This window comes from Amblyomma maculatum, chromosome 1 (genome assembly GCF_055883805.1).
Source record: "Amblyomma maculatum isolate TAMU_Amacu chromosome 1, ASM5588380v1, whole genome shotgun sequence".
In the NCBI taxonomy this organism is placed as follows: Eukaryota; Metazoa; Arthropoda; class Arachnida; order Ixodida; family Ixodidae; genus Amblyomma; species Amblyomma maculatum.
The window spans coordinates 245642846-245670564 of NC_139344.1; the positions used below are offsets into that span (position 1 = coordinate 245642846).

Below are 27719 nucleotides of genomic sequence, written 5' to 3' on the forward strand. Positions count from 1 at the left end.
TACATACTATTGATTGGAGCTGTTCAAATAGCTTCACCCCCATATATTTACCTTTATCTGCAGGCCAAATAGTGGTCAGAATTTCCTCATGTGGTGATTAGAACAGTATGTCCACTTTTCCTGACCATATAGACGTTACGTTTTACGAATGAAGTGTCCAATATGTGCATGGGTGAGGTTGCATTGTGGGTGGTGTTTCAACAAAACACATTGAATCAGTTGTACATGCGTGTCACTTTGTGCCCTTAAACAGTTCAAAGCTGTGAAATGGGGCCTGTGATTCAGCTCACAGGTAGATGGATGAAAGAGTGGACAAGTGAGATAACTTTTATGTATTGTTTCCTTTTTCAATTATTAAGCAAATACTGTTTTTCTTCTCTATGCCATTGTAATACCATATCAAACTTGCCATGATTACAACAAAACACAGTGGTTGCTTTTATTTTCAAATTTCAGTTTGAAGTGAAAAGGCTTGCGGCATTCACAATCATTTGAAGCTATTGTAAAGAGGAAGATGTACATTTGAAGATGAAGAAGGAGCGAGCTTCTGTGCACTGTCGCCAGTGACATCGCTATCGGTTTGTACTCTGGATCTGCTCGTACATGGACTGTTCCTGGCGTGCTTATAGATCGTGTCCCAGTACCTTTATTAAACCCCCATCCTACATTTGGTGAAGTCTTGGGTTAGAAACGTCGGTCCTGGAGCTCCATAGCCGCTCTATTCCTGCACTTGCCATTCCAGACGACGTTCAGCACCGAGGCATGCAGGTGGGTCCAAGTGTCATCTGTGCTGGCTCCCTTCGCCAGCGGGATCCGGCTATCTTCAGCGGGACTGATGAGCACGATGTCGAAGACTGGCTCACTTCTTACGAACGGGTGAGCCTCTACAATAAATGGGGCGACGAAACTAAATTGAACAACGTCATATTTTATCTCATAGGCATGGCAAACTTTTGATACCGTAACCATGAAAACGACATCCGTACATGGGCTTCATTTAAAACAACGCTCGTCAAAGTTTTTGTTCTTCCAGCTGTCAGGAAATTGCGCGCCGAGCAGTGCTTGCGTGAGCGGAAGCAGCAAGTCGGCGAAAGCTTTACAAGCTATATCGAAGATATCATCGACCTGAGCAAGTGTGTGGACGCGAATATGTCAGAGGCTGCAAAAATCAAACACGTCTTGATAGGTAGTGGCGATGACGCCTTTCAGATGTTTTCAGGACGCAACTTGCGTAATGTCAATGACGTCTTCACGCTCTGCCAGAGCTTCAAGGAGCTGTGCAAGCAGAGGGTGTTGACGCGTCAGCCCCAAGATCAGGTGAATCGCTTGCCGGACTGACACCTGAAGCCGACTACCCATTGTTGCTGCAGCAAATAAAGCATTTATTCGTGAAGAGGTGGCGCGTCAACTTTCCCTGCTTCCTAGCCCTCAAGAGCAGTCACACCATTTGGCCCTGGCATTGCGGCAGGCTATCGAAGAGCAGGTTGCTGAGGCGCTTTCACGTGTACATCCGCCATCAGTTGTCGCTGCAGCTCCTCTGACTTGCGCTGACGCTACTCCAAGACCTGTTGGCGCTCCTATGACCTACGACGATGTCACCCCAAGGCCTGTCGCCGGTCCTTTAACTTGTGCCGAAATGGTTGCAAGACCTCGGCCGCCAACTTACACTCTACCGTCAGTGCTTGTGCAAGCGCCAGCACCCTATTCTCGACCGGGTCCAAGACCACGCAATCCCTGGCGCACGACAGACAATCGGCCAATTTGCTACATTTGCGGGCTGGCTGGGCATATTTCTCTTTATTTCCGAAACCGTCTCCCGGTATCACCACCACCTACCCAAGGTTCCGAGTACTTGTCTTCGACGCCACACTATTCCGCGCCTACTGAGCCTCCTCCAGTAAGCCATCGTTTCTCACCAGACCGCTCAGCCAACTCCGACCGTCATTCACCGTCGCCGCGCCACCGCTCTATCTCTGATGTGACGTCGACCGAATGCTTCACATGAGGAAAACTAGAGGCCGCAGTTCCTGAGGCGAGAACTGCGACCCCGTCGAACTTTCCAAGTCCTCATCTATCGCCAGCCAATCTCATTGAAGTTTTCATCGAAGGTGTTTCTGTCATGGCCTTAATTGACACTGGTGCTGCGGTTTCGGTAATGGATACAAAACTTTGTAGCTCTTTAAAAAATGTGAAGACCCCAATTCCAGGACTTTCGTTGCGAACGGCCAGCGCTCAGCAAATCAAGCCTTTAGCAGCGTGCACCGCTCGAGTAGTGATCGAGAATAGCGTATATATAATGAAGTTCGTCGTGTTGCCAAGTTGCTCACAAGCTGTAATTTTAGGCTGGGATTTCCTGTCGCATCATGCTGCTATAATCGATTGTGCTCGCGCTGAAGTCTGATTTTCTACGCTGCCCAAGCCCGTGTCAGACAATGCTCCTTCTAGTCTATTTAAAGCCCTCGTCACCGAAGACATTGACATTCCTCCTCCTTCGTCCCTGCTTCTAAATATCACCTGTGTCTCTGTGTGCGATAAAACCGTCCTCTTCACGGCAGCACATGCATCTGGATCTGCTTGTACGTGGACTGTTCCTGTCGTGCTCATAGATCGCGTCCCAGTACCTTTAATAAACCCCCACCCTACACTATTTTTGACAGCATTTCATGAGGCTCAGTGTTGCTTTCTTTTTGAGAAAAGCATTCTTTGTTACCCATTTTGTAGCAGCTGTGGGTGCCAACATATAGCCTGTGATCAATAGTATACTAGACAAGTTGGCTTTCAATTATGCAGAGCAAACTAATCGCAGATAAAGAGAACTTTTCATTTCATTATTTTCTGTTCTCTAACTTTTGTGTCAGAAAAGAACTAAGAATTTAGAAGGTTCCACTGCGGTTTTCTGTAAGCAGGTCAATAAGAGGAAGCCGCTGATCAGCAATTATGAATCAGTTTGCAAACACACAAGATGCGTCTGAACTTTCTTGCTTTGGAAACTTCATGTGTGGTTGACCCCACATGGTGCTTTTCGAAGCAGAAATAGCTAGCTGGCTTTATTTTTGGAAAAATTGATACATAGTACATGTTTTTCTGCAAAAACTTGTTGTTCCTCTTGTTGAAGTAACCTCCATTGATAATATTAGCTGTAAGCATGCTATTTACGGACTTCAGATGCATGGCAGTAAGGCCCAGTACGTTTGCAATTTGACCTCCTTGATGATGTTTAACCCCTTAACCATTTCGGATGAGCTGCGCTCGTCCTTGCCAAGCCGTCCCCAAACCGTTTCGGACGACTATAGCTCGTCCTCGCTGAATAGGTTCTTCTCTTCAGCGTTTCGGACGAGCAGCGCTCGTTTGTGGCTTAGATGACATTTTGCTCGACAGATGGCAGCACTGACCTGATAATTTGATTTTTTTCTACCACATAAACGTCTTTTTCGTATGACAACATGGGTTTTAAAAGTGGCATCCGGTGGAGGCGACGCGTGCATTGCTGGCCCGTCTTCTCGGAAACGACGCTTTTCTTCGTCGTCATCTTCTTCGAACGATGGTGATTCAGACACTGAAGTGTACATTGTTTCAGGGAGCGAGGACGACAGTGATGACTTTGTGCTGAGCAGTTCTTTCGTATTGTGAGAAATAATAAAGTTCAATATGCTAATTTGACTTCATGTTTGCTTGAAAAATTTTTTAAAGATCGAATGCATGCTTTTTATTGCAATAATAACCGAAATCAGGAATAAAAAAAATAAGCAGTTTTGTTAAAAAATTCGTTGATATAACAAAACGGTGAAGGGGTTGAGTCTTATAAAAAGCAAAACAAGGTCGCGCAAAGCCAGAAAACAAAGAGCACAGAGTTTAAACTGAGGTTTATCAGTTTATGCATGGATAGTATGCGAAGGAGAATTGTTTTTGATGCATGAAAAACATCGCAAAAGAATATTCATTTACTGCCACATGCAGAGATATAAGGGTGAATAAATTAATGTTCATTATCATTCATACCAGAAGCAGGCTTGATTACAGCTCCAGTGTCAGATTTTTGAGATTGTAGACATATTTCTGGGACTTCAAATGACATACAGGCAGGAGACCAGGCAGTAGGTGACTATGGCATTGGCTCGAAGAATAGCAGGGGGGAGTTACTAGTTGAGTTTGCTGAGCGCAATAACTTAAGAATCATGAATACCTTCTATTCAGTTGGCATTTTCTTGCTACCCTTTTTATTTTCTGTGTCAGTAGATTCATAACCGCACACCATGCATCCTTCTTTGATTTATAACATGTGTTTCATGAGACCCACTCTTTTGTGGACAGGAAGTTTCCAACACATATTTAGCAATTATCTCTTCTGCCAATACATGAAGGCCTACCATTTTTGGGAATAATGGAAATGCCTCTTCCTTTATTACTGCTCATGGTGCCTTCAAAGGGTCTGCGGCTAAATGATTAGAGGAAAGAGATTGGGTCAAAGCCATTTTTAGAATTTTTTGCCTTTGAGACAATTTAAGCAAATGTTGGTTCAAGCGACTGTTTAAACAGCTTGTTTGATCGAAAAGCCGTCAGCATGGCAGTAGTGGTCTGTGTAGTATCAGAAATAATCGGGGGGCTGAGTAAAAAAAAACCATATAGTAATTTGTGGTTCTAGTAAATTGATTATATTTGTTTTGTAGTTGATGACAAGTTAATGAAACCATTGCAATTAATTGTTGAAGTGAAAAAATACGGAAAGGGGGTTCAGAGGTGTCAAATTTCCTAGAATGAAAAGCCAATGTTTGATGGTACTAATTAATGAAATTTAGTAATTGACAAATCAAATAATTGAAAAAATGAAAAATGCTTTCAAAGTCGTCAAACTTCTTGGAATGGAAAACAAATGTTTGGTAATGCTAAGTATTTCTGTAGAAAAGTAAAAATTATAAAAGAAAAATTTAGCAAAATAAAAGCAAAAAAGGAAATATTTGTGTGTGAGAGATGCTGTCACATCATACCTTGAATGGCTAATTTCTAGCATGGGCATAACCACCTGCTATCTACTGTTCGTACTGTGCTCTAAGGATGAATGTATAACTAATTCAAAATGTCAGTAAATAGCAGCTCTTTATAAACATATTCTACTTTGAAGCAAGCTATAGGGAACCAAAGCTGGAGTTTGCTCCGCGACGCCAGCGCTCGGTTTCCAGCGGAGCGGAGAGGAACTACAAAACCTACGCGCATCCGCGCCCGCGCTGCGCGTGGCTGTCTGCGGAGTCTGCGCAGCCCGCTCGCTCGGGAGCGCGTGCTACGTTCAGCCGCGCGTGCAAGCGGAGCGGGAGAAGGAGAGTGAGGACGAGGGGGGATGGTCGTGCGTCTGTGCGCACAAAGCCGGCGCTCTTTGCCAGTAAGATTTCTTAATTTTGCTTTTTTCTGTGCCCCGGCTGACATAGAGGCTGGCTGGAGGCATGTTTTTTATCGGTGCTTTTGAAAGCAAGAAATTATGCTTAATTGATCGCCGGACATTGTTTTCAAAGAGCGCTTGTTGGCAGGCTCAGACATACATAAAAAAAAAATGAACGCAAATTCGCTGCTTGAAGGCGGGAGGCAAACGACAGGTATCTTGAAGGACTTGAGGCGGCACCTCTTGATGCCTCTGTCCATGTACACAGAATGAAGGGTCCAGCCTTCGAGTGCTCCTTCCTTTCCCTTTGTGACTGGTCACTTGAAAGGGGCCTATTCAGCTCTTTGGGAACAAACGTTTTAGGCAATGCTGCCGGCGCCGTGGGGCCTGTTTTCGGCGCGTTTAGGATGCGTTCCCTACAAAGGCACAAAGCATGCCGCCTTACCCTTTGGTTCCTGCCGACACCGGCCAGGGGAAGTTCACTGCTGCGGCGCTGCCATCCGAAATCAATGACCTAGCTACCGTTAACGATGAGGGGTTTCTTAACGACCTGGGTCATTCCCCAGAAGCCGGGGCATGCCATTTTTGCGGCAGTTTCCTCTCCACGAGACGAACAGCGAGGAAATGTCTGACGACTTTCCATGCAGACAGGGACATCTCTCCACGGAAATCTTTGTCTTCTTAATTCCACTGTTACGCTGCGCAATTCCTAGTTCAGTTATCTCCTATAGCGAACGCGCAGTTTTGAGCTCCCGAAGCAGGATCGCGTATGAGGATAGGATGATTGACGTAAAGTGATCGCATTAATGACGAATATCTGTTTCTTGAGGCCGACCCGGTTCCACGATGGCTGCTTCAGCACCGCCAGTTAGAGAAGTACGACACACGAACAGTACGAGATATCCCCCCCCCCCCCCCAAAAAAAAAAAAGGAAAAAAAGAAAGGCCCACAACCATCCCGTTACCGTTTCCACACAAGCTTCGCGAAAAAAGTGCGCCGTCATTATTTTCCTTCTAGTTCTTTTCTTTCTTTCTTCTTCCCCCCTCATTGTTAGAGCGCGATGGTGGCCACAATGCGGCCGGAGGAGGAGAGAAACAACCGAGCGCGCGCGCGCGCGTAAACACTTGCTAGAAAGCAGCGCGGAGCAGACGACAACATGCTTTTCTATGCGGCGGCTAGCAGACGACGCGGCCAGGCTGCGCGCATAGAGTTTCTTACTCTTACCTAGAGGGAAAGCTGTGCTGCCGTCTATGGGCGTTTACATGGAGTTTCCAGACGGCCAGTTCAGCCACCATGGGCGCTCAAAGCATCATGGGCCGGAGAGCTACCGAGTGCAGAACTACAACTTTTGGCCAAAACTAATGAAAAGATAAACGTTGTTCTACCGTAAATAATGTCCTAAGATTGAATATTGTGACTAAAAATTGTAAAGAGAGAGAGAAACAGCATGTCAGTGTGATATTTATCCAATATAAGCGATGGCTCTTTCTCCTATTGGCTTAGTTTTGAGCAGCACAAATACCAATATTTCGCACTTAATAGGCAAACTTTGAAATAAAAAAACGTTATGAAAATATTTATGGTTGTGCCATCCCTTAAGGAAGTTTTTAGTGGCATTTCGGGAAACAGAAACCATTTATTGGCGACGTCTGCTTTTGCGCCTTCGCTACTATGGCTTTCGCGGTCTATGTACGCACCTTCAGATGATGATGATGACGAAAAAGAAACATCGCAGTAACGCCACTCCACGTACCCGAGAAAAACCGACTGTCCCGCAACAAGTAGCACACCGGCCCATGATTCTTAGCGCGCCCATGGTGGCTGAAGTGCAGCGCCCTCAGCTTTCCCTCTAGTTAGTGTAAGGAACTCTATGGCTGCGCGTAGATTTTGACGGGGTCTCCATGGAGGGCACTGACGCACAGAGCGGCGCAGCGCCCCCTGGCCCAGGTTTTCTTTCCTATCGAAGTCATCCTTTTTAATGCAGGTTCTGCTTTGAAGCCTTGCCTAGCTGCGACTGCTTCACACCCTCAATCCCACCGCCACTTATCTGGGTATGGCTGCTTTGGTGCTCCCAGTGACCATCTAAAAAGCATCTGAAGGTGGAGTGCATTCTCTGCATCCAGATTCGCCGCTTGGAGCCTGCCCCACCTACACAAGCCAGCGCTCTTCTGGGACTAATGGGGTATGCACCTACAATGAATGTGGCCATGCAATAGACTTCTTTAACATAGGTTTGTTACCTACCCTGCTCCAGTTGGGTCCAGATTAGTCATCCAATTTGTGGTTTTAATTTCTTGTTTCTTTGGCCTTTCTGATTGCTACCAAGAGTTTTATGACTCTCATACCTTTATTGCTTTGGTGCACATGGCGTATGTCTCTTGGTTGACCTGTCATGAGACAACTGACTGAAACCATGAGCGTGAAAGACAGCTCACCTGTATCCCTTAAGTCCATCTAAAGACCTTTATTGCAGCCACGATTCATACGGAATGCCATCCTAGCTTAACTTCTAATATATATAACACAAATTTGAAAATATCGTTGGCTATCAGCCAATCCATTCTTTCTAGAAGGTCGATACTACTGCAAAGAAGACATGACAACCAAACAAACGCATGTGGCACATGCAAAGCACAACTTTCAATATTTTTCTTATAAAGAAGCTACATTACTGCAGCACATATGTCACAAATATGGCAAAAGATGAATGCCTGCTTTATTCAATTGGCAGCCTGTTACTGGGTATAAGAAGACCGGATGCAATGTGTAATGGAGATGAGGTACCCCAAATTAAGCAGCTGCAGCATCATTTAAAAATTCATGAACTACCTAGAAAAAGCAGGTGACAGTAAAGTATGGAATGTCCATCGTAGCAAAATTGTCATAGAATAATTCAAAAGTATCAACAAGAAAATTGGCTTGTCAGCTGGGTAAAAAGTGTCCCAGCAAGGTAGATTGAAAGGTAACTGACACTAAAGCTACTTCAAGCAAAACAAACATTAAAAATGCCAATGCAAAAGCGTATTTATTTAGCTATTTATTTTGCGTGCCCTGTTGTAACGGGGAGCGACATCAATAAGGTCAAATGTGGCTGTCTTGGGTCTGTGCTCAAAAGTAAAGCTGAAACAGTGCTTAATTGCTCATAACATTTAGTTACATGATCTCAATTATTTCTTGCTAAAGCTTTTTTTTTTTTCTTCATGTGCCAGGATTGTTGCCTCTGTATAGAAGGTGCAATCTTTCATTGTTTTTATTCTTTCATGTTCATACAGTCTGCTGTCAAATTCACTTTCTCATTTGTCGAATGTATATGCAACCACAGGTAAGAGCAAGGCTGTACACAACGTTACTGGTGCATTCAATGTACAGTTCCTGATTTTCTTTTCACATATCTCTCACTTCTTGTGTAGGAGGGTACGGATTCTAAACAGTTGATTAGAGGTGGAAAAAAGATACCATCTGGGGCCCATCTTTATGTTGTGGGAAATGTAATAGAGATAAGGAACAAATTTCATGCAGTGTCTTACAGATGCATTGTTTGGACCCTCTGTTGGTTTCTTATACCTTCTACTGTAGACACACTGACATTGCAGAAGATGTGTTTTTTGGAAAGACCAGGATAAACTTCCTTTCAGCAGATAATTATTCTGGTTTTGAAACTGTCATTCATAAACTGTGGAAAGATTTTGGTCAGTATAGTTTTAAGAAAATTAGCAACTGTTCCACATTTTATCAGCTTTTAATGGAAGCTTTCATACAGATCGCTTTTTTGTTCACATTCCTTGAATAACACCTTTGAAGTCTAGCTTGAACTTCTTGAGAAAGTGGGTTACGCTCAGACATCATCTGCAGTGTTGCAGCATATCTTCTCCAAAAGGAAAAAGAAGCCAACCAGGTTTGAGGCTTGCAGTCTGAAGACAGTGCGTGAAATAAATCCTAATCTCCATGAAATTTCCCGCAATATGAAGATGCACAACAAATTTTATGCCAAGGTGCTTTCCTCAACTACTAAACTGCTGGTATTCTGTCCCATTTTGACCAAGATATGAGATATATGTGAAAAGAAAATGGTAGGTTGAAATACACCACTAAGGTTGTGCACAGCATTTTTCTGAGCTGCGGTTGTATACACATTGTACAAAGGGGGAAGTGTATCAACAGCAGGCTGTATGAAATGACTAGGCAACAGAAATATGAGATGGCACATTCCTAAAAAAAATCAAACCTCAATACAAAGCCTACAATTCTCGCTGGTGCCAAAGCTAAACCTTGGCAATAAATGATTGAAGCTTTTGATAGAATTCTGGGGATGTGTTTCCTCAGAACATAAATTAGCTTCCTCCGATGGGCACGTGTGATGGCTGTCATTGCTGTACTATATGCTTTTACAGCGACTTGGGCCTTGCTATGTGTATGGCAGAAAAGGTTGCATGCCAAGTCGGGGCATGAACTCTGTCGACTTTGTTCTTGCCTCACAACCAGACTTAACCCAGAGAAGCTCAGAGGCCACAATGCAATGCTATTCAATCTTTCCACTCCTATGCCAATGTTGTGACCACAAAGTATTTTGGGAGCTGGAAGCACATTAGTATGTGAGAAATAACATTGACTAGCAGATTTTCCAAGTGCAACTTCTGTTGGTCTCGGTTAGCAGCAGTAGTTGGTGTTAATAGACCTTCAGGAATAAAATGCCACTCTTTAGTATATATGTGCCCCTATTATGCATTGTCTGTGATGCAATGAGGCTTTAATTATCTGCCAGAAATTCGTTGCAGAATAAAACAACTTTTGTATGAAGTGAAAAACCATGCTTTTAATGACAAGGTTATCTCATATGCCTAAAAAAAAAATAAACTTTTGACTGTAATGCTCCGAAAGAAAATTTTTTCATCAGCACATGCTAGCCAACATTTGACGTAACTCTCAAAATTCTTGGATCTGCTAATCGCTGTTATGCACTCGTTTTCATTTTTTTTTTCACTAATCATTTTAATTTCTAATTTCTGTCTCACCGGCAAGCTACTTAATGAATACCCAATTTTTATGTGCTCATGGGCTGAACTAGATTTGCGTGATTACTTTTACCTAGGCCTCGTTTTCTCAGATGCTTGAGATTACTACTTTTCATGGTATCTGCGAACTCATGAACTTATTGCGAGCTCATGCATTATGTGCTGTTATTATAAACCTTAGCTGCTTAAAAGGGCTAAAATATGTTGACCAATTTTTAATTTTCAGCCAGCCCTTTATTTTTTTCCCTCAGACTCCTTGAAACTATGCAGAGTGGTGCCTAGAGCTGTTCGGATCCCTCAGTTATATATTTTTTTTAACATTTTGCATGGACAGCTTCAGGATATAATCTATTTACATGACTTTTCCCATCATAATTCTAACATTTCTTTTTTCTGTTAGCAGTTTCCATCCTGCGTGTGCAAAAAAATTCAACTGTGAATTCACAAGTTTTTCACCTGAGTTTTTCATTGTAGACTGATATTCTTTACATTGATTTCAAAACCTGTTAGCCATGTTCTTGATTCACTTTAGCTAAGCTGTGATGCATGTGCTTTGGTCAGGCATTATTATCATGGACTCATTTCTCATTGTCTGCTAATAGTACACTCCTGGTGTAGAGAATGGCATATTCCCTACTACACAGTTATTGGTGCAATATTCATATATGCCTTCAAGCCAAGTAGAGGTTATAAACTAGTGTTACAGATAAGTGTAAGGCTCTTTGATATCTGCCTAGTGAATTATATGTGCTACTTTTTTATTGCACTGGATATCACTACACTGTTTTACAATGCATTTATGAAATTATGAAACTAACAATACCATTTTTTCTGCTCTTTTCTAGCATGGCCATGTGGAAGAGTACAAGACACGACACATATCTTTTGCATTTCGTCTTTAGAAATAAAGACGTTTGTTATTTCACCTTGTTATTGCCCATGTGCATGTACTTGGATATGTCATGTGACACTTATCCTATAAAAATTCATGATTTGCAAATTACTGTTGGAAACAGGACACGCTTATATAATGTGTGCATGTACTCAGCAGCTTTTGTGGGGACAGGTGCTTCTGCTTAGTTACTGGAGGTTACATAATGTGTATGTGTATTGCATCTGTAATGAAGTGATTTGAGCTGGGCCAGAAACAACCTGCATTTTAACATGTGCACTGCATCTTGGGCCATTGGTGGGTCATGTCATTTATTGATACCATGTTGCCACAATACTGGATCATATGATGAAGCTTTTATGTAGATTGTATTGTGAGGTCTTTTTGTGTACCTCTCAATAAAATCTCCTACATCTTAATCATCATGCCCAGTATTTGTGGCTGCACAGCATGAATAAATTAGGTATGTGACTCACTGGTGACCAGCTATGTAGTGAACATGTTAATATTCAAGTCATTTCTCCTTCAGCTCAACTGACTGTTATGGAGGCAATACACATGCGTATAATGTAATCTTCAGTAACAAGAAAACCGAAGCATCTGTCTCCACAAAAACAAATTTTCTCCATTGCATGCTATACGAAGCCCTTCAGTACCAAGCATACAGAAATAGTTATACGAGGTCTACATTTCACATATTTAGTCTGTGAGCACATTGCGTAGCTTTCCAGGAACAATAAAACTGAAGCATCTGTCTTCAGAGAAACAATTTCGTTCTGTGGACACTGTGTGAAACCTCGATTACCAGGCACACAGAAATTGTATGATCTGCACATATGGTCCGTAATTAGCACACAGAAAACTCTTCGGCAACGCATTACCAGCAGGATTTTATGTGAAGCAGAGCTTTTTTTTATAGTGTGACTGCCCCAATACAAGCCTTTTCAGCGTATCCTTGGTTCAATAAAGAAGCAAAAAAATTGTGTTTTCACAATTTTATTGCGAAAGCAATATTACGCCCATCAACGGCCTTTTGCGTCACCATCTACGAGATGGACTACCAGGTCTAGTCGTCGGGCGATCCCGGATCGTGCCACGCCAGCCGACGATTCTCCCGCTAGAAGCGCTGCGCTTCCACTTTGAGTGACGGTATAAAAGAGGCGCGCTGCTCCTCGTTAGACGTTGTGGACAAGGAGAAATAAAGATTGCACCAGGTCACCGCTTTGCTTTCGCAACCTACCAAGCTTAACCAAAGCTAAGATCCAGTTAACTTTTTTTTTTATCATGAGCTTCGTTTATGTTTTATTCACAATGAATTTTACATTGCTCACCTGTTGGTAGAGTTGGTGCCAAAAAAAATTTTAATTTTCTTTAAGACGTATGTTTTGGGAAAATCAGTCTCAAAGTTGGCAAAAAACGATACTTTTATTAAATTGTGAGGTAAACTAAGCATAAAGGCCCTCAAGATATAAATACGTAACATCACTCTTTAAATGCACGAACTTCTCAGCTTATGGGCTGGTTTGGGCTGGTTTGGCCTGAGCGGCAGTGGAGGGAGTGCTGAAGATCTGCTGTGCGTGTGTACTTGGCTCAATCGGCCGTTTTGCACCTAAAATTTACGCCTTAATTATGTGAAACAAGTATATATATATATATATAATACGTAGTGACGCAAAATTGTTTGTCCATAAGATAAGTACCATCTTGTATAATTTCACAGCTTAATTCCAAACATCAACGTTAACATGCAAGATGCTCTCATGCAGTTGAAGTTATTTGCTTTTTACCACTAGAAAGCTGCATGTTTGTGGGCGCACGTGTGTGCAAATAACTCATCCGCAGGTACTCAATGTATTTGCGGCCCCGCATAAGGTCAGTATGTTAGCACGTTTTCATTGTAGTGAGGAAGCAAACAATCCCTGCAGCGCGCTGCGAAAAAGCAGACTCGCGACTCGAAGTTGCTGCTTCTGGTAGCATCACTGGAGACATAATTTCACTGCTGGTAAATATCAATGGGCTCCCCATATCAAAGAGTTCAACAAAACAGTTCTGGCCCATTTTAGCATGAGTTGCAGAGAATGGCAAGCTACAGCCATTTGTTATAGCTTTGTTTGTAGGCAGTGCAAAACCCGACAACGTGCAGGAGTACCTAGACGATTTCATTGTGGAGATGAGTACCCTGCAGACAGAAGGTATAACTGTAGGTGGACAAAAGAGCGCAGTGAAAATGCATGCATTCATTTGTGATGCGCCAGCGAGGGCATTTTTGAAGTGCATCAAGGGCCATGGTGGGTATTACAGTTGTGAGAAATGTACTCAGGAGGGAACCTTTTCTGCAAGCACCAGGAAAGTTATCCTCCCAGAAGTCGGGTGTCCACTAAGAACAAACGAATCATTCCGAAACCAACAGCAAAAAGAACACCATCACCAACAGTTTCCACTACTTGCTTTGCAAATTGGCGTGGTGAGGTATTTCCCACTCGAGTACATGCACCTTGTCTGTTTAGGTGCAATGAGGAGGCTTCTCCACTACTGGGTGCAGGGAGGGCCACACAAGGCATTGCTGCCGGCACGTCTTCAGATGGCCATTTCAGGAATCCTAATGGAGTTTCAAAAGTATGCACCTCAAGAAATGGCGCGCAAGCCCAGAAGCCTTTGTGAATTGGAAATATGGAAAGCCACGGAGTTCAGAAACTTCCTCTTCTACTTTGGTCCTGCAGTACTGAAGAACAACATTGAGAAGAACTACTACAATCACTTCATGCAGCTTAGTGTTGCACTGTCCATCCTGGCATGCCACAGACTTTGTCAATTAAAATTAAATGTAGCTGAGCACCTCCTAAGAGATTTTGTTATGGATGCTGAGAGCCTGTATGGTGAAGGAATTTATGTATATAACATACATTCCCTAGTGCACCTTCCTGCTGATGTGGAGAAATTTGGACATATTGATTCTTTTTCTACATTTCGTTTCGAGAACTTCTTGGGTGAACTGAAGCAAGACCTGAAGTCCGCAAACCGGCCACTCCAACAAATTGTCAAACGATTTTATGAGCGAAATCGGTTCCCCAGAGCATGTCCAGTTAGGCTAGCAAGTTTGCATAAGCCACGCAATTCAGGCACTACACCAACAATGTTCATCATCATCATCAGCCTGACTATACCCACTGCAGGGCGAAGGCCTCTCCCATATTTCTCCAATTAACCCGGTTCTGTGCTAGCTGCATCCACTTGACCCCTGCGAACTTAACCTCATTCGCCCACCTAACTTTCTGCCGTCCCCTGCTACGCTTTCCTTCCCTTGGAACCCAGTTTGTTGCCCTAAGCAACCATCGGTTATCCTCTCTTCGCACTACATGTCCTGCCTATGCCCATTTCTTCTTAATTTTCACTAGAATGTCAGTAACTTGAGTTATTTCTCTGACCCACTCTGCACACTTCCTATCTCAATGTTAATTACCCCTACCATTTTTCGTTCCATAGCCCTCTGAATTGTCCTCAACTTAAAGAACCCTCTTGGTTAGCCTCCACGTTTCAGCCCCATAGGTGAGTACAGGTAAGATGCAACTGTTGTATACGTTCCTCTTGAGCGATACCAGTGCCCTAAGCAACCATCGGTTATCCTCTCTTCGCACTACATGTCCTGCCTATGCCCATTTCTTCTTAATTTCCACTAGAATGTCAGTAACTTGAGTCATTTCTCTGACCCACTCTGCACACTTCCTATCTCTTAATGTTAATTACCCCTACCGTTTTTCGTTCCATAGCCCTCTGAGTTGTCCTCAACTTAAAGAACCCTCTTGGTTAGCCTCCACGTTTCAGCCCCATAGGCGAGTACAGGTAAGATGCAACTGTTGTATACGTTCCTCTTGAGCGATACCAGTAAGCTGCTAGTCATAATCTGCGAGTGCTTGCCAAATGCGCTCCATCCCAATCTTCTTGTTATTTCCTTTTCATGGTCCGGATCTGCGGTTACTACCTGTCCTAAGTAGACATATTCGCCTTCTACTTCCAGTGCTTCGCTACCTAACGTAAATTGCTGTTCCTTCCCGAGGCTGTTGAAGATTACATTAGTCTTCTGCATATTGATTTTTAAGCCTACCTTTCTACTTTTCCTATCTAGGTCATCAATCATTATTTGCAGTTCATCCCCCGAGTTACTTATCAAGGCAATGTCATCAGCAAATTGCAGATTACTGAGGTATTCTCCATCTACCCTTATCCCTTACTGCTCCCATTCCAAGTCTCTGAATACTTCCTCTAAGCAAGCTGTGAATAGTACTGGGGAGATCGTGTCTTCTTGCCTAACACCTTTCTTTATGGGAATTTTGTTACTTTCTTTATGCAGAACTATGATTGCTGTGCAGCCACTTTATCATCCAGCACTTTCACGTACGGCTCGTCTACCCCTTGATTTCGCAATGCCTGTATCACCGCCGAGGTTTCAACTGAGTCGTCAAATGCTTTTTCATAATCAATGAATGCTATGTATAAGGGCTGATTATATTTCGAGCATTTTTCTATCACCTGGTTGATGGTATGGATATGATCGATAGTAGAGTGTTTCCGAAAACCTGCTTGATCCTTTGCTTGATTGCAGTCTAAGGTTGTCCTGATTCTATTAGTTTCAATGTTCACTGGTGAACAATTTCGCAAAATTGTTCTCGCAGATATGGTTGTTGAAATTAATGCTGCTGATTCGTGCCTTCTCATGGAAGATGGCAATGTGGTTGTTGCAACAAATGTTCTGTCCCATGATGGAGACATTGTGATCTGTGGCAGATTTTTTACACAGCTCTCCAACTTCCACCAAGGCATTGCAGACACAACTGAACTCACTACAAGGCTTCTGGCCTCTCGCCCACGAATGCAGTGTGGCCCGTCAAGCAGGTCAGATCAAAGTGTGGCCGTTTTCTTTGTGGACATGGGTTTGTGGTCATGCCACTCCTGCACACGAATTAGTTTGGCCTCCATCTACTGTAAGGTGATTATATGCTCCATCTGAACATTACTGTCAGACACAATCAGAACAGACACAACTATTGTCTCCTTTAATGCTTCTCACATGCTGCATTATAGTTTCTAAATGACCAGCTAGGATAACTGCCACATATTGGAATATACTTCGCATCCTCCTGCCTCTTCTACCATCGACAGGAAGCAGCCTCAAAGGCAATGGTGAGGAGATTTTCCTGTGTGCAATGAAGAAAAATCAAAGCAGGCATTCATGCAAACGAGCTCCATGATGGTTGTCAATAGCAGCACCAGTAGCAGGATTTTGGCTGATGATTTCAATAATACAAAGACAGCTTCCACAAGGGGCCCCATGTGTCTAGCATTCCTTGGACAATATGGCTTCCATTTTCAATCATATCACCGAAAAAATTGTGCACCGGGCCAGGCAAGTTGCTGCAGATACTGGTAGCTCCTTTGCAGCAGCAGCACTGGGATTGGGCCTTGCACCTCTCGCACATATGATGTATATGACATTGTGCCATGATAATTACTCAGAAGATGGCACTCTCTACAACACAGGTAAATAGTATACTACTTTTCTGAAACCATTCCATGAATCACATTGCCAGAACTAAAAATGTTGATCCCGAAAAGCACAAAAAACACTCGGACAACAGCAAAAAGACTGACACAAGAGCACTAAAAACACATTGCAAAACACATTGCCACAACTTCTTGGTGACCTTAGGCTATCCAGGAAAAAGTTGCAGCCCCTTCTGCATGAAACGCTGCATATGTTAATGTGGGGACTGCTTCCCACAAAGAACTGCAGATTGTTTGCTCTCATATTGCAAAATTTGATGCTTATGGCACAGAAGCTCAGAAAATTTGGCATCTAAGCTAAACATCATTTCCTCTCTGTGCAGTTAGCCTCAGGCACATAAAAACCTCGTAAAATGCCACTGATGATACATGAAGAGTAGGGCATTTTTGTAGCTGAAGTACTACACAAGGGGCATAATAACTTGCCATGACCTGCTGAAGTATTCTCGTTAAATGATGCAGTGCGACAACCACTAGAAAACACGTTTTTGCAACTGGACTGCATTTACATGTTCAGGCATTGCTTATGTTAGGTTCCATACTTTCTTTCAATTCAAATAACATGCAGCTTACACAGTCTGTTATTTTCCTGTACTTGTTATCTTTTTCATTTACTTACATAATATTCACGTTCTCACAGTGGACCCATGAGCAAGAGGAGCAATAAATATTGCATCAAAGAAGCATAAAAAATGTAACAGTATACTTGAGAGGATAGCAAACACAACTCTTGGTATGCAAAATAATAATAGTAATAATAAAATTTATTATTTCCTTTTTCCAGTATAAATGCAGGCCTGCCAAAGCCTCCGGAGGCTTGAATGGCAGTGCCCGGCAGTAGCCAGCATATAAGCCATGCACCGAGCAGACATGCAAAAAAAAAAGCAACAAAAATTAAAAACGTTATGATCAAGCTATCAGCAATCCATTACTTCAAAGTAAATGCGGTTTCTTAATCAATTGTGAGGTTCCACTTATCTGTACAGTGGAGGTCACTGACCTAAGTAGGTTAAATCTAATGCTCTGTATAGCCTCACTGATTGAGTATGACACTCCAATCTTTCATTCTACACAGTTTTGGACCAAATTTTACTTTTGAGATGTTCTCAGTCATACACTTCACAGACTAACGACATCGCTACAATACCATCAGCTTGGGTGCATAAAAACAGCCTTGTGGCCACCTTTCAAGAGTTCGGCAGCAGTTTGCTTGCAGAGTCCTGTCAAGCACAGATAAGATATATAGACCGCTAAAAATGTCATTAATCAAAAATTACCTTTCTGCTATTTGAGAAGGTAACACTACACAAAACTTCCCAGCTTTAGCTTCTTATTTCACGAGCAGCCTGGCAGTGACCAGTCAGTGACCTGAGAATGAGAGCAGCCCAGCCCAAGAGTGGCAACACGAAGGTGCACAGATATAATTCCATTTGAGATTAGACACGCAAATGCTATGGTAAAATGAGCACACAGTGCACTAGCACATATGCCAAGGCATTACAGCTTGTACCTGACACCACCAGGCTAGAGTAACAACAGCTGCATAATATTGCTTCTGAGCACTTATTGAAACTACAAAATGTTCTGAATTTGCACAACAGCACTTTGACAAGTTAAGATGAGAAAAAAAGCAAATTTGGGTGCATGATAGCCTCAGGTGCAGCTTGACCTTTGGACTTTGGTGCATGCACCTGTATGTTAAATTTTGTTGTACGCTACTGTGTATTGTGTAGGCAAAGTGCTGCATTGCTGTAACATTTAGTATGGCTAATATTTAACACTTTGTCACTGGAACTATTTACAAGAGCCACTACAATAAACAATTTTAATAAACTGTGCTTTTATGCCTGTATTTTGTTTTCTGCTTTGTTTTTGCATCTTATATGCATATAATGTCAAACATGGCTATATACTGCTACTGGCTTTTTGTTTGCAGTTCAGTTCAGTTCAGTTCAGGCGTTCAGTCGTGTCCGACTCTTCGTGACCCTATGGACCATGTCACGCCACGCTTTCCGGTCTCTCACTATCTTCTTAACATCACATAGCTTCATCTGCAATGCCTCGAGAATGCCATCTAACCATCGCGTTCGCTGCCTACCCCTTCTCCGGCGACCCTCAACCTTTCCCAACATCAAATCTTTCTCCAGCCACTCCTCTCTTCTTGTCAGATGACCAAAGTAGCTGAGCTTTAACTTTAGAATTTGACCCTCCAATGAGCAGTCAGGGTTTATGGTCGACAATATTGACTGATTTGATCTTCTGGCAGTCCAAGGAACTCTTAAGAGTCTTCGCCAGCACCACAATTCAAACGCGTCAATTCTTCGGCGGTCAGCCTTTTTCACAGTCCAACTCTCGCATCCATACATCACAACTGGAAAGACCATAGCACGGGTTACACGGATCTTGGTTGGCAGACTAATGTCTCTGCTCTTTACTAGGCGGTCAAGGCTAACCATTGCTCTCTTTCCCTGAAGCAGGCGTCTCCTAATTTCATGGCTGCAGTCTCCTTCCGAGGTAATCTTGGCGCCCAAGAACAGAAAATCTGTCACAGCTTCCACTTCTTGTCCATTGATGCTCCAGGACTTGATAGGGCAAGACGCCATGATCTTCGTCTTTTTAATGTTCAGTTTAAGCCCAAACTTCTCACTCTCTTCTTGTACGCGCATCAGAAGTCTCTTGAGATCCAATTCACTTTCTGCCATTAAAGTGGTATCATCCGCATATCTAAGGTTGTTGATGCGTTTTCCAGCGATCTTCACTCCAGCTGAAGACTCGTCCAGACCGGCCTTCCTCATGATGCACTCTGCATATAGGTTAAATAGGCAGGGCGACAGTATGCAGCCTTGCCTCACCCCTTTCTCAATCGGAAACCAATCAGTAAGACCATGCCCAGTTCTGACTGTGGCCTCTTGCCCTTCATAAAGGTTCCTGAGGAGACAGATGAGGTGAATTGGAACACCCATCTCTTGGAGAGCTTGCCACAATCTGCTGTGATCTACGCAGTCAAACGCTTTCGCATAATCAATAAAGCAGAAGTAAATGGGTTTCTGGAACTCTCTTGCTTTTTCCATGATCCAGCGAAGGTTGGCAATTTGGTCTCTAGTTCCTCTGCCCTTGCGAAACCCAGCTTGCACGTCCGGAAGCTCCCGATCCACATACTGCTGCAGCCTACCTCGCAGGATTTTTAACATCACCTTGCTAGCATGCGAAATAAGCGCAATCGTGCGGTAGTTGGAACAATCTTTGGCACTGCCTTTCTTTGGAATGGGGATGTAAACTGACCTCCTCCAATCCTGTGGCCACTGCAGGGTTGTCCAAATCTTTTGACATAATGTATGCAGTGTGTTAACAGCGTCGTGGTTGAGGTTTTGAAGCAACTCAGCTGGAATACCATCAATTCCGCTAGCTTTGTTCTTAGCAAGGCTGGCTAAGGCCCATTCAACTTCACTCTTCAGGATGCCCGGCTCGAGATCAGTAATCACAACCGTCCTATGTTGGGTTTGCACATCCGGGTCCTTCTTGTACAGTTCTTCTGTGTATTCCTGCCACCTCTTCTTTATCTCTGAGGCTTCAGTGAGGTCCTTGCCTCGTTTGTCCTTTATCACGCCCAGCTTAGCACAGAAGCTTCCTTTGATATCTTTGATTGTCTTATACAGAGCTCTTGTGTTCCTTAATTGGCTGTTGTCCTGAACTGCTTGACACTGTATGTTCAAGAAGGCATTCTTATCTCTCCTTGCTATTTTCTGAAAATCCGCATTGAGAACCTTGTATCTTTCTCTTTCCCCCATACCTTTTGCCATCCTCCTTTCCTCAGCTATTTGCAAAGCCTCTTCAGATAACCAGTTTGCTTTTTTGCATTTCTTTTGCTTTGGAACTACCTTAGTAGCAACTTCTTGTATTATATCACGAACATCAGTCCACATCTCTTCGGGCTCTTTGTCTTCTAGATCTAATTCTTGAAATCGATTGCTCACTTCCACAGCATATTCTAATGGAATCTGATCCAGATCATACCTGAAAGGCCTTCTAGTTTTCTGCGTTTTCCTCAATCGAAGCTTAATTTTGGCAACAAGAAGCTGATGATCGGTGCCACAATCGGCCCCAGGCCTTGTTTTTACTGCTTGTATAGCGCTTCTCCATCTCTGCCGGCAAATAATATAATCGATCTGATTCCTGTACAGACCGTCCGGTGAAATCCATGTGTACAGGCGCCTCTTGTGCTGTCGAAAATGAGTATTCGCTATGGTCAGGTTGTTTTCTTGACAGAACTCTACTAGCCTCTGCCCAGCTTCATTTGGCTCACCAAGACCGAACTTGCCTGTAATTCCGGATATTTCTTCACTCCCGACCTTAGCATTCCAGTCTCCTATGAGAAAAACGACGTCTGATGATGGGGTGCGGTCTAAAAGGCATTGTAGGTCCGCATAAAATCTCTCAACGTCAGCTTCTTCAGCAGCAGTGGTCGGTGCATAGACTTGGATAACTGTTATGTTGAAAGGGTGACCTTGGATCCGAAGTGAAATCATTCGGTCGTTTTTGGGGTTGTACCCTAGCACTGCTTTGCCCATTCTTCTGTTTACTATGAGAGCGACCCCATTCCTTCTTTCCGATTCGTGCCCACAATAAAAGACATAATGGTCGCCGGAGTTAAATTCTCCCATTCCGGTCCACTTGAGCTCGCTGATACCCAAGATATCAATGTTCAATCTGTCCATTTCTCGCTTGACGATATCCAGTTTACCTTGCGTCATAGATCTTACATTCCATGTTGCTATGTGATATATCTCCTTGCAACATCGGACTTTCCGGTCGCTTCCCGACACATCCACAACTGAGCGTCCTTTTGCTGTTTGCAGACAGCTATGAAATCGCACGCAGGCGGGCTTTAAGAGCTGAAGATCAATCGGACCTGACATCAGAACCGGAAGCAGGGAAAAGGACTCGGCGACCACCAAAGCAACTCGAGGATTTCACTTCAGATAGTGACACGTCACAATACGACAGCAGCCATGCATCCAACGATGACTGCACACAGTTCCTTACGCAGCCTCCAAAGCCGCCAACACCAAAAAACAATCAGGCTCACTTACTGCACTATGATGCAAATTTAAATTATAAGTTTGTCAGTTAGGGCTTAAAGTCAGGGGGTCTTGGGGGGATCTGATGAGACCCCCTCACCAATATTTGAGAGCAATTGGCCCATAATTTGTATTGAGGGTACTTTTTTTAAGTGCTTATACGTTATATTCGTGGCTTTATTTTTCCTCATTAAGCAGTATGCAAAGTCATCCCTCACATTATATCCACGGTCGCTTTACATTCGAGTAAATACTTAGACATAAATGCATTACTGAGGCATAAATGAAGTTCGTTAATAATTTTATAAATGCAGCTAGTATCCTTTACATTTCGAACTTGGTTGCAATTAATAAAGTTATTACTTATACTGTACGTGCAGATCATATCTCTCAAGCAGCTCCGCCCTCTGGATCTGCTTGTAAACGAGGGAGACCTAGTATGGTCTCTAAACAAGACTCATCCATGCGAGACAGGTAAGTAGACACTTCTGTTTTATTGAAGTAACAAAATACACAGTTTCAAAAGCAAGCAGGGACATTTTTTTTTTTTTTTTTTTCATATGAATTGTACGGTTCTGTTACTCTTACTGAATTTGCTTTCACTCAGAACAACTGGCAGTCTAGTTAGCAGTGAACAAAATCATACATATTTCCATTTTACTAAAACGGCAGCTGTACAGCTATGTTTCTATATAACAGCATGTGCATGATATCTTACAATACTGCAAGTATTCCTAAAGGTCAGTGCTTTGTACTCATACTAAATTATTTTTTTCTGTGCCTAGTGCCTTCATGGTAAGCACAGGAAACCATATAATTTTTGTTTTTATTGAGGTCATCAAAATTAGATTATCATGCAGACAACAGTGAAATTAGAGAATATTGATTGCTTACATAAATTAATACTTGCCTAAAAATTGAAGTACAGTAGATTGCTTAGAATGTGAGCATGACAGCAGTGACAAAAAGAAACATTTGTCCTAATTCATAATTGGTTTACACATACCGTCCCTGTCTATATATGTTACATTTTAATTTGCTTCAAATTTTTCTGAAACTTACAGATCACAAACTTGTAGTAGTCAGCTTTTCTCTCTATCAATTTTAGCAGTCTTATATAGCCCTAAGCATTCTATTTTCTAGCTCTGGTCAAAATTCTCCAGGAGCTCGAGCTAATCAAGGTGGAGCAAGCACGACAGGCAGCTGTACTTGCAAAAATAGCTGCTAAGGTCATCAGTGAGCCACAGACCGCAGATATGTTTGCGCCGGATGACATGCCTGTTTACCCAGTGAAGACACAGGAAGAGCTTGATATCCTGGAAGCAAGCACGAAAGATACAGCAACCTTTGCTGCACTAGTAAGTCAAATATCCTCTTCTCCCCCCCCCCCCCCCCCATCTTACTCTTACTCAAAAATAATAGAAGGATTTGACATATTTGCATTCTTGGTTGCTTTATTACTTTCAGGTGAAGGCTCTGGGCCAAATTGGTGGAACAGATGTTGCCAGTACAACAAGGCGGGTGTTCAGAAAATTATTTTCTGATGATGTTGCCGTTCAGTACAACTGGACAGGAAGGAAAGAAAAGAGCAGAAAATCTGGCCATCATTCGCATTGTATTTGGTAAGAGTATACCTGGACTTCATTGGCATTTTTTTTCTGTAGAAACAGCTGTATACGTGAGATTGGTGGTCCTGATCATTGAAAACGTTGCTTCCAGCTGCTGTCCGTGCAACCCGCAGTGCAACAGACGAGATGGCACGAGCACTTGCTGACTGGCTGCACTTTAGCAACTCGCGGCTCACTGTAGCCAAGGCAAGTAACAATCACTTTTGCATGCATGCTAACATGACAGTATTTAAGAAGCAAACAGTTTAGAATATTCATATATATTGTTCTATTGTTCTCACATTTTCAAGTTCCTGGTGCACAAGTTTCACTTGTCATTTCTTTTTGCAGAACAATTACCAGCATTTGCACTTTTTGTCATTACCAGATGTTACCTAAAACTCACACTTGCTCTTCAGAGAAAAATCACATTTGCTGACAGCCCACCATGCTTAGATGTTACATGTTCGGCATTACAGGTCAATTGCATGGAAGTACAGCAAATGAAAGTTTGGTATCCGCTTCTCACTTGCTTGCATCTGTTTCGGTGTCTGCAGTGTGATTTGGCCACTGCAAAATACTGCACGTCTGCTTCCACCTGTATGTTCTGCTGTATGAGGAAAACTCTGAATGTTTTTTGTCCTCAGTAGAATGATAGCTGTGCCTTTTACAATTCTGGCTATTTTTCACAACAAGAGACATTTTCATTGCTGATAAGTTCACAGTGAAAATTAGCATATTCAGATTCTGATTCACACCTGTTTTTAACTTGCACTTGAATGCTTTTGGTGAACGTGCAGTTTTTTTTTTTGCAGCTGGACTTTTAGATGAAAAGAATATATTGCTGTGCTCCTTTCTATCTTTAAGCATGCATCGATACAAATATACATATACCCAGCATCTACCTAACTTGCAAAGCGTTTTGTAATGTGCAGTTTTGGTGGACGGCGGTTTTGCTCCGTGTTGTCTGGCCTTTTTTTTCTCGGCTACATGGCTCCGTCGAAAATAATGCTCATCATCTCAGCTCATTCGTGCTGCTGCTATAAAGACATAAAATATACTTAAACTATCATGCTGCAAAGCGTTTTCCAATGATTGTAATTATATGCAAATTAGAAAATGGTCTTCAAGAATGGAGTATTGTCAATTTTTGTCATAAGGGAGAAATTAAATTATATAGTTAAGAACTGGATTGCATAACACAGCACTTGCAATAAAAAAAAAAATACAGGATAGAGAGAAAGTTCAACCGTCACTTGTATTCTCCCAAGAAATTGCCAGAAATAGCGAATTTATTATTCTGCTTTAAGCAATCATCAACAATGCCAACAAGCAGAAAACGACTTTATAAGCATTTAGAAGGCTTTGGATATTGCATATTTTAAAATGTAACTAAATTCAGCAGATACTAAATCGAACTTTGTTGCCTAGTTCTTTAGGGGAAGCCGTGCACTTCTATAGAATGACAACATGCATTCAGTTATATATTTACTTTTATATCTTACTCTGCATAGTGCAATACATTTTACTTGGGATTCTTTTTAGGAGAATTTGATAAATATCGAAGATCCAGTAGTTTCTTACATTCGAGTCAAAGTTGTCCATTTATTTACAATTTCAAATTTTGGTTGATTTCAAAATATTATAGAAAAGAAGAAACAATTCTAGAGCTTCCAATTTTTGCAGAAATAGAGAACTAGTCCTGAAAAATAAGAAGTTTCAGCTGAAACACTTCATTAAGTCATGCCAGAATGTAGGGCTCAATATTGATAATCTTCAAAACCAGCCCTCAGTTTTATATACTTATTTTTATAATGTTAAACAATATAATGCAGCACTTCTTTAGGCCGTAATACTTTTGAGGTAATGATGATTCTTAATTGAGAAGGATGTTCATGAAAATTGATGGTTTTTTTAAATTGGAATCAGAGTTGCGCTTTTTTGCTGTTTTTGAATCTTGGGCAAATTTTCTCCATTGTACAGAACACACCTAGCAGTCCAAGGCTCCCAACTTTCCTTGAAATGAAGGAAATTATCTGAACAAAAAATAAAAAACATACCCGTATTCAAGTTAAAAATTGACTGATTTGTAGCTCGGTTCTTCAGAAGCAATATTTGCAATTTCTTACTGCTTTGCTTTACATATAAATCGACTTCTACTTTCGCTTTTTGCTAAATCAACTGCAAGAACAAAACATGTTTTTAATAACTCCCATAAGCAAGTTTCATAGATTTAGTGGGCAAGAAAGAATAGGTAATGAAATTTCAGTATGCTAGCAACAGATCTCCAAACTTGGAACCTTTTGAAACGGCAGAAACGTTTTCCACCTGTAGTGATATATGATTTTTTTCCGAGAAACATACACCATATCCTGCAAAACTGAACCCCATTTTTTTTGTGTTGAGACATTTACCCGCTACATATAAAAATTTAATATAAAACAAAGCATGGTCATGGGACCTCGATTAGTGTTCTTATATCTGAACACACCCATTATATATATATATAAATATAAATACATCGGCGCGTTGTTTTTCCTTCCGCTTTGCATTTAATGTTCTTTATTCCAATAATCACCCTAAGACAAATTCCTGTAATTGTTAACAGTATAAACATAAAAAAAAAGAAACCCAGCGTTTGCCTTGCACCCGTAGACTGTTCGCTCCTTTTATTATATATATATATATATCATATAATCTTGTCATGCAGCTCACTTAAGATGATGTTGTTATAATGCTTTGGCTCTGATAATAAGGAGCAGATTTTTTTACCCAAATACATACTCTTTCTTGGCCATGACAAATGCATCACAAGCTAATTTTGCTGCTCCAATGCTTTATGCTGTGCTAAGGTGAACTTCAATCTTTCAACCACTGAGAGAATAAAATATTAGCCTGAACCTGCTCAAACCACAAAAAGCAGTACTGCTTAGCAGTGTAACTTAGAGCCATGGTTGAATTGATGCATAAGTACATATAAGAATCAAGATTGTCACGTTGCTGGCATCATTCTTTTTTTCTACGGATGAAAAAGGTGTGATCCAAAGGTGCACGTCCAGTACCAGAGGGTTTTCTGCCTGCTGCCATTCTTCAAAATGACTTATTTTTTCAGTCAGTAAGGCTTGTGTATATATTTTGTATACTATATGTTCTTGTTTGTATAACTTACAGAAAATTATTATATTATTATATTATAGCCTGTAGTGTATCAGTTCACATGTCTACTTACTCATAAGCATTTTTGCACACTTCTTAGTTCAGTACCTACTGTTCAGTACAACAGCATATTGCACCTAGTTCTTCATTTACAAATGATTCATCAATAAAAGATTTCACAGTATTCCCTGCAGAATCGACTGAATATACAGAAAATTATTATATTATTATATTATAGCCTGTAGTGTATCAGTTCACATGTCTACTTACTCATAAGCATTTTTGCACACTTCTTAGTTCAGTACATACTGTTCAGTAAAACAGCATATTGCACCTAGTTCTTCATTTGCAAATGATTCATCAATAAAAGATTTCACAGTATTCCCTGCAGAATCGACTGAATATACTTGAAATAATTGCATGCAGTTTGGTGTGCCTATTAATGTTCTGGTATTATGAACAGGGTCTGCTAGTGCCTTGATATATGCTGCAAATAGGTATCAGTATGGAAGTCCTCCAATTGTTGGTAAGGTACTAAGGTATAGTATATGCTTACGACGATCTTGAACGATTTCCAACTTTTCCCAGTTAAGCGTTTCATTAACATTTTCTTAAGGTTAGAGAAAATTTCATAAAGCTTCAGATAAGTAGTGTGACTGTTGTTTGACTGTCTTTTAAGCATTTCACTAACATTTTAAGTGCTTAGACAAAAATTCATTGAGGTTTCGGGTAAGTAGTGCGACTGTTGTTCGACTGTTTTTTAAGCGTTTATTCATTACTTTAGCATAATGTTTTCCTCATGTTACATATACGCAGTAAAAGTATTTGAGTTGTTAGGCAAATATTATAGGAATGTTTATTAGTAACATATGGGAATGCTACAAAAAATGACAACTACCTTTTTATAACGTTAGGTTCAAACAAATATGTAACGTTATGATAACGTTTCTGTGCTACCTGGGTAAGTGTAGACAGGGACTGCACCTTTCCTTTCTATATAAACCAATTTGTACTATGTATAAGAAAAAAATATGAATCTTGACC

At 41.7% G+C, this 27719-nt stretch overlaps 1 long non-coding RNA gene across 7 annotated transcripts in view; it reads left to right on the forward strand.

Moving 5' to 3' along the window:
• Positions 1 to 27719, forward strand: part of LOC146206141 (uncharacterized) — a 195608-nt gene that overhangs the window by 13410 nt on the left and 154479 nt on the right. For 2 of the 7 annotated variants that reach the window (XR_014704363.1, XR_014704361.1), the window contains exon 2: positions 7356 to 7553. This is a non-coding gene — a long non-coding RNA (uncharacterized LOC146206141). Of the gene's footprint in view, positions 1 to 456; positions 11352 to 27719 lie in introns of those variants that run through there. The other 5 variants (XR_014704364.1, XR_014704358.1, XR_014704362.1 and 2 more) reach the window with 5 other exon arrangements.